Below are 6000 nucleotides of genomic sequence, written 5' to 3'. Positions count from 1 at the left end.
CTTGGCATGCGGGGCAGAGAGTGGTGGGAGGAAAGGAGAAAGTGGTCCCTCCAGGAGAGAGGAGAGTGGTGAGAGGGTTATAGTAGGGGAGGTCTGAGGAAAGTAGAACATCCAGAGTATGCCCTGCAGAGTGAGTCCGGCCAGAGGGAACAATAGAGAGAGAGAGACAGTTGCAGAGGTTTTGAAAGGGCCCCAAAGAGGGGCTAGTTGCATCCAGGTGGATGTTCAGGTCTCTGAGTAGAAGTTGAGAGGTAGAGGCAAGGAGGGAGGAAGAGAGGTTGTCCCACTCAGAGAGGAAGAGGGCGACCGACCAAGCATTGAGAGGCCAGGAGAGATAGAGAGCCTGTAGACCAGGCATTCACAGGAGTAGTGCTGCATTGGAATAAAAGAAGCAGAGATCCACTCTGGGAACATTAAGGCTACACCCCACAGTGATGGTTGGTTCTGGGTGCGGAGAGGATCTTGTAGCCATCAGGAAGGAGAGTGTCAAAACTCATGACAGTGCTGGCTGTAAACCACGTCTTGGTGAGACAGAGTGCTTCCAAATCAAGCTCTTCCAGGAGACGGCAGATGTCAGAGGAGCATTTGACAGTGGAGCGAGAGTTGAGGTTAGAGATGTGGAACAGGTTGCCACCTTTCAAAGACTTCCATGGAGGGGTACAGGCAAGATGTATACCCTGTGAAGTTGTTGAGAGTGCCTGAGGATGGGCAGAGGAGGAAGGAGGAGATGTCAGGGTAGTCAGAGAGGAAGAAGAGAGTGCCAGAGTGGTGGCAGAGCAAGGAGGTGGCAGAGCGGCCATAGAAACAGTGGAAGGTGCCAGAGAGGTTGCAGAGGAAGGCAGCTGCCAAGTGTCCAAAGAAGCAGCTGAGGGTGCCAGTGAGGTGGCGGAGGAAGGAGGCAGCAGGGGAGCCAGAGAGGGGTAGGTAGGAATATCAGGAGAAGGAAGGAAGTTGATAAGGCGCAGGAAGCGTCTATCAAAAAGGAGGAGATTGGCCTGAGGGCCCTGGACCAAGACGGTGCCAGTGAAGTAGACATTAATGATGGTTTTAGAGGAGTGGAAGGGGGCCATCATTAATGGTAGAAGAGGAAATAGTAGAGAGAACAGAGACCATATGGGGGTCCATAGGCCTGGAGAGGGAACGACAAAGAGGATGTCGGTAAGGGCCTGTCTGGAGGAAGCACTGGTGTAGGCATCCGCGATGGCATTGACAAGGAAGGATGTTACCTTACCTTTGCCATGGAACATGGAATGTCAAGAAGCATTTGACCTGCTCAAAGCTGCATTATGTTCGGCTCCGGTATTGGGCACGCCAAATTACAACAAAAGTTTTACATTATTTGTGCATGAAATAAATGGATGTGCTATGGCTGTGTTGGGAAGTATTGACCCACTTTTGCTCTGCTACGCTGCATCACTCTGTTACGGTGGCGCCAGAAACAGCAAAATGGCTGCAAATCCCTTGTGCGCGCCAAAACCTCTAAAAATCGCGCTTTTCAACGCACAAAAAGATGGCTGCCCAATCTGCCACGCATGTTGTCAGTAGTGGAACAGAGCTCTCACTACTGAAATGTGTCACTGGGATCCACAACAATTGAAAGTGGAGTGCAGAAGGAAAAAACAGTGCTTTGCTAAATGAAACTCCAAAAATTGCTTTAAATCACCTTTTCTTTGCTGCTGAAACTTCAGAATGCCGGTACAGAACACCTTCCAAATATTCAAAATCAGTGGAGTAACTTTGCTGAAAATGTTGGGGGGGGACAGGGGTGGGGTGTAGGGAGGGCGGATGGTGGCTCTTAGGGATCGTTTCGGCCAATTTGTTTGAAAGAACTTGGTCGATTGGTAGATTTGACTGAATTCGGTCACCACCATTAGTTCGAAGCCGGATATACCGAACATGAAGAGCTGGGGTTGCGGAGCTGTACCCCGCTCCTCATGTTCAGTATTTTTGTCTTTGGCGGTTGCAGGGGCGTCCCCCACTTCCTCAGCATTAGTGGCAGGGGACCCAACAAAAAATAGAAGAAAAAGGGACCTGCAACGTCAGATCCGACCCGCGTTAGATGGATGGATCTGATGCTGCAGGGTAAAGGAGAGGCGGCGGATGGAGAAAAGGTAAGTAGGAGGGGAGGGTTATGAGTGTACTGCCGGTTTGGGGGGGCATGGGTTTGGTTTGTGCCAAGGTAAAACGTATATGCACCTAACATGACTACGGTCAATTCCGCTGTGATTTTGTACCTCGGTCAAACAACCTAAATCCTTGAGGGATAACACTAACCTACTACACCACAAGAGTCCATTGCTGACGTTCTTTTATAACTTTCATAAGACTGGTGTCATATTTTTTAAATTCAATTGGGCCCCCACACATCTTCAGCTGGCCTGCCATGCACCCAGTGACACAACATAACATTCACAAACTAAATTCCAATAGAAGGAAGAAAACCCCTCACACTTCTCGCTTGGTAAATGCATCTCTACATGTTTTACCAAAGATTATTCGGTTTTAGTAACACTTGAATTAAAAGTCATATAGTCTTAAGTGGGCTTGTTAAATCCAGTTTATTTTCTTGTGCAAAAGACCAGCCAACACGTGTTTCAATATGATGTCTTTTTCAAGGCTATTACATTCTTGATGCATTACCAGATTTGATACTTGAAGCGTCCTGTAAGGAATCACCTCCAAAACTACCATCTACGTATGTCAGGTCCCTCACCCTGTCTGGCCTGACTCAAAGTCAGCAGCCAGGGTGCTGAACTAGGTGTGGCAGGGCCTGGCACCTGTGCTGCCACACTAGCAGCAGCACTTCCAGGGGCTTCAGCGCAGAGAATTCCTTTCCGGCTTTGTGTTTGTGCGACACACAGACCGGAACTAGGAAGCTTATTCAGCTTGGTGGTTTCTGTCTGAAGGTTCAGGGGGGGCCACAATCATCACATTCAGGGCAGTGGGATGCCCTGCGTCTGGAGGTGCGTGAATGCGAGGTTAGGTCAGTGTAACATTAGACGTGGCCCGGGCAGAATTTGAAAGCAGAGCAGGGGTACTTTTTAAAAAAAAATATATGATTTTTAATTGTGTTTGTGTATGTTTGTTGGGGGGCTGGGATGCTGGCTGACCCCAGTGAGGGCGCGTGTCACACTTGGACAATGTGAGCAGAGCTCACAGTACACATTAAGGCCGCAGGTATGAAGACACACAAACAATAACAAATGGTGCATTCTCTGTGGCAAGCCACAGCTCTACAACACCTCTAAAATTATTCTTGCCACTTTTCAGATGCTATTAAAGCACCACCATCCTAATTTCAAAATGAAGTTGGCGAAAGGTGCACCCTCCCCAAGTAGAGTGGAAAGAGTCAAGCTGAGAAAACTTGTGATCCAAAACTGCTGTACTCTGCACATTCTGTGAAATGAAGCCGAGTGCTACACGCCTTCCAAACATGGTTAACTTTTGTTAAGCAGTTTTTGCTCTTGGTGCGCAGAAGGAACTGTATGGGATTTTGTGTTTAAGAACCCTTCCCCTGCCGCCAAAAATAATCTTCCCCAAACTGGCAAAAAGTATTTTGAGTTTTGCAGACACTATTTAAGGACGTTTTGGTGCAAATGAGTAAATGAGTGTCATGGTTCAGGTTACAGGCCACCAAAAACTGCTTCACTTACCAAACTAAGCAGGGGAGTATCCAGCATTGTAAGAGTGTGTGGGGGCGGGGGGGGGTGGAGGAGGGGTGAGCACCAAAATGCAGTGTGTGGAATTCCACATGGTCGCATTGGGCCAGGGGTGGGCGTTTTGGGAGTGCCAATCTACGTTTTTGGTAACAATAGTGGAAGATGGCATTTTTAACACACAACAAAAAAAACTGCAGGATCATTCAAGATGCACAAAACTCATCTATTAGAGCTCTGCCCAAGCCCTCTGAGGCAAAATACATGCAAACTTCCTAATTAATATATAGATTGCACCAACAGAGATGACTTCACAGAAAAGGACATTGAAATGCGCATCATCAGTCTTTGATACTTGGAGGCACCAAGGAAGTGACTTTAGAATAAGTTGCCATAAATAAGCCAAGTGACGAATAACTTTGTGGTGCAAAATACCTAAATTGCACTATAGTTATATGTGGAGCAACTCTATAGTCATTAGGCTTTTCCGTTATAATACCATGATAAATTAACATAAGCTTTGAAGTGAATCAGAATCACTTGCAGAGCTGCAGAAAAGGCACAATGTGATTCAATGATTTGCTCAGGAGCACACACTTGGTTAAATGGTGAAACTGGGATGTGAACAATTTAAGCGACAGGGCACATCTTTCCAGATTTAGTTAATATAGATATTTATTAAGGTTTTGCTTTACATTTCACGTGCTTAAATAATTATTTATAGCAATGCCGTGGAAGCAAACCATATTACATAATAAACTAGCCTTTAATAGTAAACTAACCATACACTATATTCATTGTCATGGAAATATGTTGAGCAATGGGAGTATGGCTTGAATCATAATAGCATCATGTAGAGCAATGTGAGTCTAACAAATCCCCCATGGGTTTTAAAGGCATAGTCATTATTTCATAAAGCATGCAACATTATGCACCCTTCTCACTTCTGATCACTCCCTCCCATTTACATTTCTAAAGGGACAAAAGTCCCCGCTAATAATACCCCCCTCCCTCCCATCAGTGCCTTATGGCCTACATTTTAATGCTCTCTTGATAAAGAGCAACGTGAGGACCCCCCTTTCCTCCCTCCAAAAGATGGGACAGACAAAAAGGCATTCCACAGAAGTTGGGGGGACAAAACCCTCTGTCCCCCCCTATAATTTCGCCCATGCTCAAAATTCTAGCTGGGTGCTACAATTCACTTAGTTTAAGGAAACACTGTGAACTTGCAAGGTCCTGAAAGGCTAAGAGCATAAAGAGATCTTCACAGCAAAAGTGGCCTGCCTGTGGTTCTGTAAAAAAAATATCTGTGCAGCAGAGGGCTACCTGTTATGACAGCTGTCAGGGGCCTTCCTGATTAAATTTTAACATGTTATAAACTGAAAGTCAAATGTTTGCAATATAAGAGGCCTGTTACTGATAGTAACCCATATTATAGTTGTTTTTTTTTTTAATACAACATTTTATTGGTTTTTGGAAACACAAAACATACAGCCCCATACAGCAGGGTAAACAGAACTTCCCATATCCGCCGCCAACAACTCCCCGCTGTGGTCCCTTACCAACGAGCTTCAAAACATGCCACAACAATTTGTCCCTTTCGTATTACACTCACCAGTTCATTTGCAAGTCTCTGGATAGCGTAATGGTACAGTATTATAAATTACTTTTAGTGTGCCTCTTCCCAGTTTTGCCATATTTTTTGCGCTTTTTCTGGGCACCCCCTGGCAGTATAAACTCTTTTTTCCATCGCAATGCAGATATCCACATCCGTGATCCATTGTTCAAGGCTCGGTGGCCTCTCGGAGCCCCAAAGTTGCGCTATGTTCCTTTTAAGTATCGCTTTGGTGGTAGATAAGAACACTCTCTCATATCTCGTTAGATCAGTGTCTCCTTCTATCCCCAGCAGTAATTGCTTTGGATTTACAAGTATCCTCTTGCCCATTACCCTTGACAGTTCATCACAGCACTGTTGCCAGTATTGTTGAATGATGGCACAGTCCCACAGAATATGATAATAGGAGCCTTCCTCCCTCTTACATCGCAAACAGTATGGATTCGTAGCCTTTCCCCACTTGAACAGTGCCACCCTTGGGTAATAAATCCTATGTAGTATCTTCAGTTGAATTAATCTAAGCCTGGAGGAGATTCTCTGGGGTACATCAACAGACACCCATTCCTCTGGGAGAATATCACCTACCTCCCGCTCCCACTTGACTTTCAGGCTTGGCTTTCAGGCTCGACAGCTCTTTCGTAGCAAAGGAGTTAATAGCACTGTACATAGTTGATGTGACTTTCTGTTTAAGCAGTTCTGGGAATACATTATGTTCTAGTGGAGAGTAAT

This window comes from Ambystoma mexicanum, chromosome 6p (genome assembly GCF_040938575.1).
Source record: "Ambystoma mexicanum isolate Mex_15411 chromosome 6p, UKY_AmexF1_1, whole genome shotgun sequence".
NCBI classification, from domain to species: Eukaryota; Metazoa; Chordata; class Amphibia; order Caudata; family Ambystomatidae; genus Ambystoma; species Ambystoma mexicanum.
This window is presented reverse-complemented; position numbering follows the sequence as displayed.